This window comes from Agrilus planipennis, unplaced genomic scaffold, assembly GCF_000699045.2.
Source record: "Agrilus planipennis isolate EAB-ADULT unplaced genomic scaffold, Apla_2.0 scaffold241, whole genome shotgun sequence".
Lineage (NCBI taxonomy): Eukaryota > Metazoa > Arthropoda > Insecta > Coleoptera > Buprestidae > Agrilus > Agrilus planipennis.
This window is the reverse complement of record NW_020439027.1, coordinates 323,408-337,476: the sequence shown is the minus strand read 5'-3', so window position 1 is coordinate 337,476 and position 14,069 is coordinate 323,408. Positions and strand designations below refer to the sequence as shown.

General features: G+C 33.8%; 1 protein-coding gene across 1 annotated transcript in view; it reads left to right on the top strand.

The window, feature by feature from the left end:
- The first annotated feature begins 8,622 nt into the window (after positions 1 to 8,622).
- Positions 8,623 to 14,069, top strand: part of LOC112904991 (potassium voltage-gated channel subfamily H member 8-like) — a 205,238-nt gene continuing 199,791 nt past the window's right edge. Inside the window, exon 1 of the mRNA XM_025976430.1 lies at positions 8,623 to 8,922. The gene's annotated coding sequence lies outside the window, so the exon portion shown is untranslated. The remainder of the gene's footprint in view (positions 8,923 to 14,069) is intronic.

The window sequence follows — 14,069 nt, the reverse complement described above, 5'->3', positions numbered from 1 at the left end:
GTAGGAAGAGAGAGTTAGTACAAATTCGAGTTACGAGACAATACAAAATGAAGAAAGAAAGAAAGAGCGAAAAAAGTAACAAAGTGTGATATGAATTGATAATTAATTAGTAATAGTAGTGTTTATTAGAAAGTAAATACTTAAATAAATTTAGTAATAGTAAGGAAGGTGTTTGATTATGTGACAATAGTTTCATGGTTGCAAAACTTTTTTCTTGTTTTAATACAATTTCAGCATTGTATAGATCTTTCACCGAGTCGATAAAGAATATATGTTCTTATTTTTAAGTTAAATTACTTCTCGGAAAAGAAGGCTCCAGTTTGCATTATTTTTGCTCCAGCTGCTTTACAATCCGTTCTCAAAACCACAACAAAGTGGTATTACCGTCGTCAATTAAATTACGGAAGGAGGGTATGCCCCGATGCATCATATCCTATTATCCTAGAAGAGTTGTTTACGTCCAACTCGATGCCGCAACAAAAATTAACTTGTCAAAACAAGGACTGCTACGTATTTTTCAACATGATCAATTTTGTTATTATTATAGTAGAATAAGTAGACAATTAATTGAATGGTATCCTGGGGTTTAGTTTCAGCGCTAGACACCTGAAATATATTTTAAACGAATTTACATTAATATCTACCCTGAACATTCATCAATTATACATTTATTTTGGCAATATTATCTAAACAAAGAGACTTACTCAAATATTTTATATAAGAATTAATGTATTAACAATTAATTAACTCCCGATTAGAATTGCTACCAACACATCGCAAATAATAAATAAATAGAAAATTGTAATTAATTTGTTAATAAACTCCGTCAATAACCATGATTATATATATTTAGGATATATTTCTCTTGAAAATTTGTTATATACTAGGACCATTTGATATGTTTTGCGTACAGTATGAGAACGAAAAGAAAAATTAGAAGACAAATATTTGTCTACCCTAAACTTCCGTAAATAAATATTATTAGGTCAGTACTCACGCAGTTTTTTATTATCGAAAATAAGGATATTCTTACTCTGTATAGAATGAAGGTACTGTTTATAAAACTTACTGTGATAATTATATACATTTTTATCGCTAATAGTAAGGTGACCAACTATTTTTTGTTCAAAAAGAGTACACTTTGCAAGTATTTCATAGGTGAAAAAAAAAAAAAGAAAAAACGATAAGAACTTTATTTTCTTTTAAAAACATATTTCTCTTCGGAGTGGATTTTTTTTGCCAAATGAGGATGTTCGTCTAATAATGTAGCCACATCCGAACAACTTTCATTTTGCATATTAAATTTGACTGTTAAGAAGGCAGATAATGTTTTTACAGAAAGTTGCGACTTCTCACTGCTCCAATAATCATTCCCTTCGATTCGATATATTCATAGCAAATTTTATAAAAAAGTTTCCGCCTCTCAATTGTGCCGGAAACGGCAGCCATATGTGCGTGCGAAATTCAAATCATTGTCAAACTCGTGTCTGGTGTTTGCCCTGTCCTCTGACGTGCCGGAAACGGCAAGCAATATGCGCGCGTGAAATTCAAATCACTATCAAAAAATTCAAGAGAAAAAGAGGTCTGTAGTATCTATCTAGCTCTCCAGGTACATAATACGGCCTCTCAATTGTACCGGAAACGGCAGCCATATGTGCGCGCGAAATTCAAATCACTGTCAAACTCGTGTCTGGTGTTTGCCCTGTCTTCTGACGTGCCGGAAACGGCAACCAATATGCTCGCGTGAAATTCAAATCACTGTCAAAATAATTTTAAATATTTAATTAATAAAATTGAAATAAAATAATCTAAAACAATGTTTTAGAAATACAAATGAGTATAAAATTATACAAATGAGTACTTTCAGAGTAGGTACAGGATTTGAAAAGAGTATGGTTTGCGAAAAAAGAGTACAAAACTCAGTAAATGAGTATAGTTGGTCACCTTACTAATAGATATAATGAAGAACAGTTAATATCGACTGCATTCCCATTGGATTAGTTGACGGTGAAAGTGAAAAATTTAGATGGTAAGAAATGGTAATTGTGTGTATGAGATTACCGTCGGTAGAAAAATTGCTTAGAGGTGGGAACGGAGAGACGGAGGTAAAAATATGGACATAAACTAAGGAAACCTAACCCAACCCTAACTTAACCGTATCTGTTTAAATTAGCTTACATCAGAATATGGTTATTCCAGGTTATCTTATTTCGATGATCTCCTTGACTCTGTTCTTCTATCCCCGATCGACCAACGGTCAGTTCATACACACAATTACTATTTCGATTTTTCACATCCACCTCCATCGCCTCCTATGTACGTCTGTTAACTCTTAGGGGAATGTTCTTTCCTTTGTCATCTCCCGCAACTCCTGTCCTCTCCGGAAAAATCGAGGAATTTCACCTCTACTCCCTTTGCCATCACATCACATCGCTAACTAATTCCAATGCGGATGTGTTCTAGTAACAGTCCTTTGTCATCCTCTTACGGGGGTTGGTGAAAATGTATTAAATTACCCTTACTGTATTTACAAATCACTAGTGAATTTTTAATTATTAAGCCAATGCTTTTTGTATCTTTGATGTGCATAAAAATAGTTATCGCTTTAAATTAAATATAGAACAGATTCATATCTTTGAGCTCTCGAACTAACATTGGTTAATAACAAAAGGGTAGAATGCACCACTATTCATAGTATGGTTCATGGCTTTTTGAATATCGGTAGTTGATATATTAAGTATGTGATCAAGTCCTTCATCCCAACTTTTTGCACTTGAGCTAATTTAGGAAGATGAAGTCTGTAATGAATTACAGATTACAGATATATTTGGACTGAAGAGTAATATTTTACCACAATGTTTTACACATCATCCAATACATTCACAACGACTTACACTTACGCATTTTATATATAGTACATATAGGTAGGTAATACAAAATTATTGGAACATTTTTTTACGTCATCGGCATATTGTGCATCAGCCATCCAATGCGTACTATTGCTTGCAAATTGTGAATCTTATAAATGCGCTTACGTTGGTTTTTATTTTATTTTAAATATGTTAAAAAAGTTTATAACTTTGTTATTATATATTGAATAAAGGAAATGCAACTGCAGGTTTGTAGCTTTTATGTTTTAGGTACTGTTTGGTATGTTTCGAGCGCGGCACTGTACGGGTGCGAAATATGGACGGTGGGCGGGGCGGAAAAGAAAGCGTTAGAATTGTGGTGTTACGGGTGAATGATGAGCATACCGTAGTAGAGAAGGTTAGAAATGAAGAGGTATTAGAAAGAATAGGAGAACAGAGGACGCTACGGAAGTCAATAAGAAATAGGCGAGATAGGTTGGTAGGACACAGGAGTTAAGAGGTGATGAGGTAGACCTAAATTAGATTACTGTTCGCAAATAGTTAAGGATGTCCGATGTTCTAGTTTTAGGGAAATGCGAAGATTAGCTCAGGATAGGAAGCAGTGGAGGTGCGTGTCCAACCAGTCTTAGGACTGATGACCTTATGATGACGATGATGTTAAAAAGTGCAGAAATAACCCTTTTTCTAGGATAGCATCTCTTAGAAAATACCACAAATGGCGCGATAAACGCCATCTGTAGTACAATGCTACATTTTTAGGATTACGTATGCTCCAACAAGGTCCACTTGTGTGGATATCTACTTGCTGAAACGAATCCCGGCGTAGCTAACCTCANTAAAATTATACAAATGAGTACTTTCAGAGTAGGTACAGGATTTGAAAAGAGTATGGTTTGCGAAAAAAGAGTACAAAACTCAGTAAATGAGTATAGTTGGTCACCTTACTAATAGATATAATGAAGAACAGTTAATATCGACTGCATTCCCATTGGATTAGTTGACGGTGAAAGTGAAAAATTTAGATGGTAAGAAATGGTAATTGTGTGTATGAGATTACCGTCGGTAGAAAAATTGCTTAGAGGTGGGAACGGAGAGACGGAGGTAAAAATATGGACATAAACTAAGGAAACCTAACCCAACCCTAACTTAACCGTATCTGTTTAAATTAGCTTACATCAGAATATGGTTATTCCAGGTTATCTTATTTCGATGATCTCCTTGACTCTGTTCTTCTATCCCCGATCGACCAACGGTCAGTTCATACACACAATTACTATTTCGATTTTTCACATCCACCTCCATCGCCTCCTATGTACGTCTGTTAACTCTTAGGGGAATGTTCTTTCCTTTGTCATCTCCCGCAACTCCTGTCCTCTCCGGAAAAATCGAGGAATTTCACCTCTACTCCCTTTGCCATCACATCACATCGCTAACTAATTCCAATGCGGATGTGTTCTAGTAACAGTCCTTTGTCATCCTCTTACGGGGGTTGGTGAAAATGTATTAAATTACCCTTACTGTATTTACAAATCACTAGTGAATTTTTAATTATTAAGCCAATGCTTTTTGTATCTTTGATGTGCATAAAAATAGTTATCGCTTTAAATTAAATATAGAACAGATTCATATCTTTGAGCTCTCGAACTAACATTGGTTAATAACAAAAGGGTAGAATGCACCACTATTCATAGTATGGTTCATGGCTTTTTGAATATCGGTAGTTGATATATTAAGTATGTGATCAAGTCCTTCATCCCAACTTTTTGCACTTGAGCTAATTTAGGAAGATGAAGTCTGTAATGAATTACAGATTACAGATATATTTGGACTGAAGAGTAATATTTTACCACAATGTTTTACACATCATCCAATACATTCACAACGACTTACACTTACGCATTTTATATATAGTACATATAGGTAGGTAATACAAAATTATTGGAACATTTTTTTACGTCATCGGCATATTGTGCATCAGCCATCCAATGCGTACTATTGCTTGCAAATTGTGAATCTTATAAATGCGCTTACGTTGGTTTTTATTTTATTTTAAATATGTTAAAAAAGTTTATAACTTTGTTATTATATATTGAATAAAGGAAATGCAACTGCAGGTTTGTAGCTTTTATGTTTTAGGTACTGTTTGGTATGTTTCGAGCGCGGCACTGTACGGGTGCGAAATATGGACGGTGGGCGGGGCGGAAAAAAAGGTTAGAAGCGTTAGAAATGTGGTGTTACGGGTGAATGATGAGCATACCGTAGTAGAGAAGGTTAGAAATGAAGAGGTATTAGAAAAAATAGGAGAACAGAGGACGCTACGGAACTCAATAAGAAATAGGCGAGATATGTCTATTACTTGCTCACTGATCCCTATTTTTAACTATTTAATCTACGCCCCTGATAGGAATACTGAAGAATGAGGGCTGCAATTTTTATACCTATAACTGCCTACTTTTGCCACCGCGCATCCACGCCATTTTAAAATTTCCGCCAGCTTCCAGCGTCAGGCTTGTATTTAATAGAAAGTTTGCTAGAACGAAGTTGTGAACCATTAAACGTAGTGGTTTTGCCGTGGTACCCGGTTATCTAGTACCCGGCAAAATAACTATCCGGGTGCATCTCTAATTTCCACCTGGTAACGACACACTAATGTTGGAATTCCGCAAAAGTTACGAGCAATTAAATTATGTAGGTACCGTTTAAGCAAATAAACAAGTTACACATTACTAATAATTGCATATATCCTACATAGCCAACTAATTAAAAATATTTGTACGTTTTAATTAAGCCAGTTCATGCTTTATTACAATAAATAAATCGAAAATAAACTCCAACATTTACGTAATACATAAAATTTTTGCATATATAAATAGGTACTTAGATAAATAAATTAAAACGACCGAATATGTTTGCTTTAATCACTGAAATGATACAAGTTATGAAAGTGTGAAAATTTTCGATTGTGTTAATGTAATTAGCACATTTCAATTATTTTGTTAACGTCGGCAAAATGAACACATTTCAGAGAAGTAATATGATCTACAATAAATTTGACTATAAAACTAGCATTTTTAACTGATGTGTCAGTTATATTCTTTTAATGTGATAAGTTACTGAAATAATTTACTGTTTTATATTATAAATAAAACTTGTTTAAACTGTTTGACTACTCTTTGTGATTAGCATTATTACAATTTAACAAATTTTTTGTCATCGAAGTTTTGATAGCACATTGCTGTAATTCTTGCCCGTCACATGGTCGTACCTGGGTTCTTTTACGGACTGATTTAACGCTATTTTTCCTCTGAATTTATGTCTATTTATATTTTACTAATTTTACTGGCTTAGTTAGTGTTAGCGATCGAGAGCGTGACGCTCCGATCAATATCTGTGTTAAAGAAATAATTGAGAATGTAAACATGTAGTAAAAGCAAGGTTTTTCTATTCAATGAAAAATTGAGCATTATTAATTATTAGGTACATTTATTTAACACAAAGTAATTAGTATTTTCTATTCACCAATTAGTTCATCTAATATTCACTAATTAGGAGTGCTGCTATCATAACTGCGAAGATTAGTAATTATTCACTGAACATGAGTGGAAATGAACTGATTTATTTTTACAGAATTTAAAAATCCGAAAGCACTTATTTTATTATAGCGATTTCCCATACAAATGTTTACTGCCTATTGCACATCCTCAGGGGTAGATTTCTGAAATGTTTCTTAATGTACCTCTGCAGTCTCTAGGGAATAGCATATTCTCCAAATTTTATATTTCTATCTTTAAAAAAATTAAAAAAAGTTTTCACCAGTTACAAATGGGCGGGCAATCCCTCCGGACTACGCTGGAGCGTTTTGTAGAAGGTCCTTCTCAGTCCACTTTTAGGAATTGTGGATGAAAGAGAAGTAAAACAAGATCTGCAGAACATTAGTGTGCAGCAGCCCAGCATTTTCGAAAGTGATACAAGGAAATTACAAAAACACTTGGACCACGCTAGGTCGCCCGGAATTGAAACCAGTGCGATGTCCTAGGTTAATGTTTAAGCTATGGTTTAAATCTCTAGTTTTAAACTTTTAAAAGTTTTATTCTCACTAGTTAATCAATCCAGGTGGGCGGGCAGTTCCTCCGGATTGTGTCGGAATTTAGGGCGGAAAACCCAATCTAACTTCCTTGTAGGAACCGTGGGATTGGGTGGGTGAGGAAAATCACGGAATATATTTTATGGTCTAGTGCAGGGGTGGCTAACCCAAATGATCTTGCGGGTCACTTTGGACATAAATCATAATTCCAAGAGCCGCATGTTAAATTATACATATACCTCCATTTTATATTTATACTCACTATAGACATTTTTTAAAACTCATAAAACTGTAAATTTATTAATAAAACACATGATATTATCATAATATAAGCATAGTTTGAACAGTTAATTTTTGAATATATGATTGCACAAATAATGTACTTTTTTTTTAATATATTGGATTTCACTACTATAACCATTATTATCATCATAATAGAGTCGTCAGTCCTAAGACTGGTTGGACACGCATTTTCACTTTGTCCTATCCTGAGCTAATCTTCTAATTTCCGTAGAAACTAGAACATCCGACATCTTCAACTATTTGTGAATAGTAATCTAAGCCTGTATCTACTCCTCTTAACTCCCGTTTCTGCTTCTAATATGTCTCTAACTAGCTCTGCATGTCTGAGAAGGTACCCTACCAACCTATCTCGCCTATTTCTTATTGACTTCCGTAGAGTCCTCTGTTCTTCTATTCGTTCTAATACCTCTTCATTTCTAACCTTCTCTATCCACGGTGTCCTTGTCATTTGTCTGTAACACCACATTTCAAACGCTTCTAACTTTAGTTTTTCCGCCGCGCTCACCGTCTACGTTTCAGTATTTTTTTCCGTGTGAAAGATACCTTACATCATTTTCTGTACCCTTGATAATGTATGTACAAAACTTCATGTTATTTCGGCGAATAGTTAAGGGATGAAATGGTAGCAAACAAACAAACTCAGATTCGCATTTATAATATTATTTAGGTTGAAGAATCCCGCGGGCCGGAAAAATGTTTAAGGCAAGCGGGCCGCAAGTTGACTACCCCTAGTGTAGTGGTTTAGGAAGGTGACTTATTTTAAGCTGTACATTACCTGTCAGTCACGGAACTGTTTTGCATCCTCGAGTATACTTGTTTCTTATTAATATAACGAGATTTTTTTAAATGTTACCTTCTGAACTTGGTTTGAACAATAGAGGATCATTAGAAGTAACTTATACGATAGTCTACTTTATCGAACACTATGAAATACTGCAATTAGCAACAAGTATTTATTGTTGATATTTGGATACGTATATCTACTACTATTCTAAAATAATATTGTTGCATTTACTAATTTAATAAAAGTATATCTAACATAAAAATAAAGAGGGTAGGATATGAACTGAAAAATACCTCTTTGACGTATCACTATACTCCAGGACGTGACAGATACATTAATAAACTTCAAGGAATTTAATGCAATTGAAATTTAAATTTATGAGTTGCTTTTAGAAACGTATGTACTGGTGTAGCATATAGGATGCAATTGTAAAAAAACGAACAACCACAGGGGGTCATCCGAGGAAGTATGGGTTCTTGTAGGTACTCCCGTTGCGAGATCATGCGCTCTCTTCCCTCGAGCATCATCTCCCGGGTGTGCTTTCAACAGCCTCACTTGTTGGTCCGCGAAAGCCCAGCAGATAAGCGTCGCGACGCGACTTCCGAACGCGTGAACGGTACATATTTTACGTCGGCTTGTAATCGCGATTGCACGAATCTCGGTGGTTTATGCGACTATGAATTTATTCGTTATACGTCTTACCAGATGTATTTCATACGGTTTTCCCGTTACTCTAATTTGTGTAGCATAAGTTTTTCAGTTTGTGGGGAAAAGTTGTGAGAAAGTTGTTTCTTTGTTACCATACAATGTAGTAGACAAACAGTTCGGTTCAGTTTCTCATGATGGGAAAGTTGCAAAATATTAGCAAATTTTGGATTTAAGTAAGTAGACAGTACAATATGCATTTTGGTCCTTTGGTGTTTAGTCTGTTAGCGAACCTGTTGCGTCTCCTGTGAATTAAGTTAGATCTCGAAGTTGAATGTCTGCTGTGATTTATTGCTAAAGACCTAACGAGGGCTGCACTCTCTCACTGGTTATTATCATTGTTTGTAATAGATAGTAACGATGCAAAGCTACAGTTATCGATTATTGCTCAAGTTTTATCACTCCAATTGGCTATCGGTGGAACTGTACATCGAAATATTGTAAAAATTCATTTTTTTGCTCTACTACTTCATACGTAAAATATTTGAAACATGATGAAGAATATTGTAGAATATTTCCTTTGTTTGTGATTTTCTTACTACTATATGTCATCATAATTAGATTAATTAATTGCTTCATTAGTTGCAACTTCTGAATTATCTACATTTTAATAAATAAATAATTATTAATGAATAAACGGGAAAATCTAATAGNCCTCATTTTTAAATATTATTAATAAATAATTTCGCTATAACAGTAATAGGAATAATGCAACACATCTTTCATCGTGTGGTATAGTTATGATAATAATTTAGATTTCTACTTATCATTATACGTATTCATTATTTCCCTGACCACTACTTCATCATCATCATAAGGTTATTAGTCCTAAGACTGGTTAGACACGCATCTCCACTCCTTCCTATCCTGAGCTAATCTTCGCATTTCCCTAAAACTAGAACAATCCACATCCTTAACTATTTGCGAACAGTCAATAATCAAATCTAGGTCTACCTCTACCCCTCTTAACTCCCATTTCTGCCTCTAATATGTCTCTGACTAGACCTTCATGCCTACCAACTAATCTCTCCTATTTCTTATTGACTTCCATAGAGTCCTCTGTTTTCCTATTCTTTCTAATACCTCTTCATTTCTAATCTTCTCTATCCACGATATCCACCACATTTCGAACGGTTTTAACCTTTTCTTTTCCGCAGCTCCCACCGTCCATGTTTCGCACCCGTACAACCACATTATTTACTATTAAATAATTCTGAATTTCTTAACGGGTCAACATCATTTTTTATTATAATACCCCAACGTTTCATACACGATTGAAAACTTCTTCAAGGAATATTTTCTATTTCTTCTTAGTTTGGATACAAATAAGCAAAAAATCTAGACACTTAAGGGCTGAATGGTTTATATTTGCATGTAGAACCAACATTACACAACTACACGCAAATATAGACCTTTAAACCTTTAAGTGCCTAGATTTTTCGCTTATTTTTATCCAAACTAAGGAGAATAAATGGAAAATATTCCATGAAGTAGTTTTCAATCGTGAGTGAAACGTTAGGGTATTATGATCAAAAATGATATTGACCCGATAAAAAAACTCAAAATTATTTGATAGTAAGTAATGATCAGGGAAATAATGAATACGTATTTTGTTATTTATAAATATAACAGACATNAATTGGTAAATATTGAACCAAGCAAGATCACATTGGAAAATTCTGTAATTCGGCATTTATCTGCAGCAATAAACTCGCTGAATCAATATTTTCCGGATATGGATAATCGTCAGTCCAGTTCTTTGACATTAAGACCATGTACTACGGATGATAACATTATTAAAGATGAAGACCTAACAGCCAAGGTGGAATATCTTGGACTACGCCAGAATACTACTTGCAGAGTAGAATTTCAAACATGATTATGGCGAAAAGCTGGTGCCGAATATCCTGCTCTAGTTAACAGAGCTTTAAAAATGTGAATACCCTTTGCCACCACCTATAAATGTGAGAGTGGTTTTTCATACACTGAAAACAAAGACCAAAATCCTTCTAAATGTGGAACATGACTTAGGATATACGCTTCAAGCGAAATTAAAGCTAACATAAAAAAAATTAAATGCAAAATAATACCAACCATTACACTAACTATGTTTACTTAATTTATTGTTTAGGTATATCAAATTGTAAGACTGATGTGCAATTTGTGATTATTAAAAATATTTGTATTTGCTTGTGTTGTTTGTATTGCATTTTAAGGTCAGGGTAAAATCAGTTTCAGGTCACAGGGGTAACAATATTAAAAAGGTTAGGAACCACTGCTTCAGACGAATAATGACCCTTTCCCATTTCTTAACTTCCTCTAAATTTGTTTTACCTAAATTGCTACCTCTATTATTTTAATAATCATTCTAAGTTTGTAAAGTAAAATAGGAATAGATTCATTTTTCATTATACGTATGACGTTAAAATGTCGTGCAGTACTGAAGTGCTTGGACTTACATGCATTTATTAAGCGAGGCAAGTAAAAAGAGAACATGAAAGCGAAGTGAATTTTCGAAAAGGTTTTAGCGTTAAATTGCCTGTCATATCCTGTACAGTATAATATGATGAAGTTCTAACATTTCGTATTAATATGAAAATTAAACTGGCTGAACGTAAAAAGCAAACACGGTGTTGACATTTTATTAATCTTGTATGGGTGCAGTATATTCAATGTAACTCTCCCGCTTATATGGGGACTCTCTTTTAATTATTATCGACGAAAANTCAAGCCTTAAATGGAACGCCTCAGAGCGAGGTAACGCCGCATGAGTCATGTTTTTTCGTGTGTGCAGCCGGCTCCATCGAATTATAAGACGTTGTCACGTCAAAAAAACTCGAAAAAATAATACCAAGCATCACATCAACTATCTTTACCTAATTTATTGTTTAGATATATAAAATTGTAATTAAGACTGATATGCAATTTCTGATTATTGAAGATATTTGTATTTGCTTGTGTTGATAACATTTTAATATCGGGGTAAAATCAGTTTTCCTAATAGGTCACAGGGGTAAAAATATTAAAAAGGTTAGGAACCACTGGTGTAGGCACACATACACAAACACATACAAATACATTCATACATTTTGTTAGGGCGGTAACGAACGTTGTATTAAAGCTTGCTCACGGCTCAAGCGATCCCCACTACGAACTCGACTATGTGGCCGAGTAGAGGGGAACATCCGTTGCATGATTTCGTTACATAGAAACTCGCATGAAACGAAACTTACCCTACCGTGCGTAAAGAAGTTTCACTTCAAAAAGTATGAAGAAATTTCTTTGTCACTTTTTGTTAGTGTAAAATGCGAAAAACCGCTGTATGGTATTACCCTGTAGTAGTGCCTACCTCGACTTTATACAAACAAAATAATATTTANATATGTTTGCTTTAATCACTGAAATGATACAAGTTATGAAAGTGTGAAAATTTTCGATTGTGTTAATGTAATTAGCACATTTCAATTATTTTGTTAACGTCGGCAAAATGAACACATTTCAGAGAAGTAATTTACAAAGTGCTTTTAGCTTGTAAACCACTTATAAGAGTTACAGAAAGAAACGAAATCTTTGTAAACATGTAGAACGTATTTGATATTTCATATTTGTAATTAATCGCATTTAGAACGGTCTAAATATACATCAATCATACTTACAAATAGTGGAACCGAGAAAATATTAACCAGTTGGCTAAATGCCTATTTCAATGGCTCATTAATTATCCATTAAAAAACCAATTAAACGATTTTTACAGTTTTACATGTTCAGAAAAAGAATATAAGTAGGTAAAATCTTTGATCTGAAATTGGTAAAAATATTTTTAGATTACATACATGTTTGATAAGATGAAATTTGTTGTCGGCTTTTCACGGTTTATCTACTAAATTTTGTAAACACATTGTTAGGGGTGCAGAAAACGGCATAGAGTTCTTTTTATCCAGAAAAAAATACTTTTCCCGACGGATACAAAAATTAGTTTTATGTGGTCGATCTCCCCTTTAATTACTCAATCGATCATCATGAAATTTTGTTGACACATTGTTAGGGGTGCAGAAGGGGGCATAGGGTACCTTTTATCTAAAAAAAAATACTGTTCTCGAGGGATACAAAAATTAGTTTTCTGTAGTCGATTTCATGCCTTAATTACTCAATGGGTTATCATGAAATTTTATAGAGGTGGCATGAAAGGGACATTTTTTGAGGATTTTGGTAAATAAATGAAATAAAAAATTAAAAATTTACTAAGAAAATTAGGTAGCTCAGTTATGTCAGTATCGAAATAGGACACAACAACAAACCATTTTTTATCCTTAGTTGTATATTTTTTCAACTTAAAAAAAATGTTTCATAGATAGAATGTATTGAAAGGGACACGATTGGTTTATGAAAAGGACAATACAATAATAATAAGGAAAATCAGCTTCTACTTTGCGATACACGTCCTGATTATTAATCAATAGGTACGTGTACGTATGCTGCGAAACTACATTTTTAAAAAAAATTGAAATTAACAATTTACTTTTTATTATAATTTAGCTAACTGAACATTTGTTTAAAACTAAGGCACTTGTATATTACAAATTTTAGTGACAAAGGGAATAGAAAAAAATTAAGAACACCTCTAACACCACAAGTTTCATGGATCCATTTCTCATAAATTTTGCACATCTGTGGTATCTACCAATCCTCAACGCTTTCTGAATATTTTCTTTTACAAATGTTGCATCTATCGTCTCTTTTATCGTTTGACTGGCTATTGTGCATTAGTATTGTAGTAAAGTATCGGTCTCAGAAATTTCATCAGTCGTGCCAGAATCGGAATTTGACCAGGAATCGTTGCTGCTACTGCTACTAATCAGGAGTAATAGTCAGTTTCTGTGCAGCCTTCTTCTTTCGAGAGACTTTGACATTTTACTTTTGTTTTTGTTTTATTACCTTGATTGTTAATTTTGATGTTGTTCGATTCCTTTACTGCTAAATTGTGTTTGATAATTCGCCTTACTTGCGTTAAACTTTCTTTATTGGCTCAAGGTATTTCTTTCTTTAATATATCTATCTTATTTTGTAAAAGTAATTATCTTTTTCTAGGGTTTCAGTTATAATTGCAGTTTTGACTTTGCGTTTCTTTCCTTCTATCGGGCTGTTCGGAAAGTCATTTCGTTTTTTTTTTTGTGGAAATGAAAGACAGTTTTCGTATAATAAACAAATACTTTATTAAATTATATATTGACCGTTCTGGTCCAACACCTTTTGCCATCTTTCTGGTAGTAGCATAATTCCACGCTCATAAAATTTTTGGTCTTTGCTGGCAAAAAACTGATCG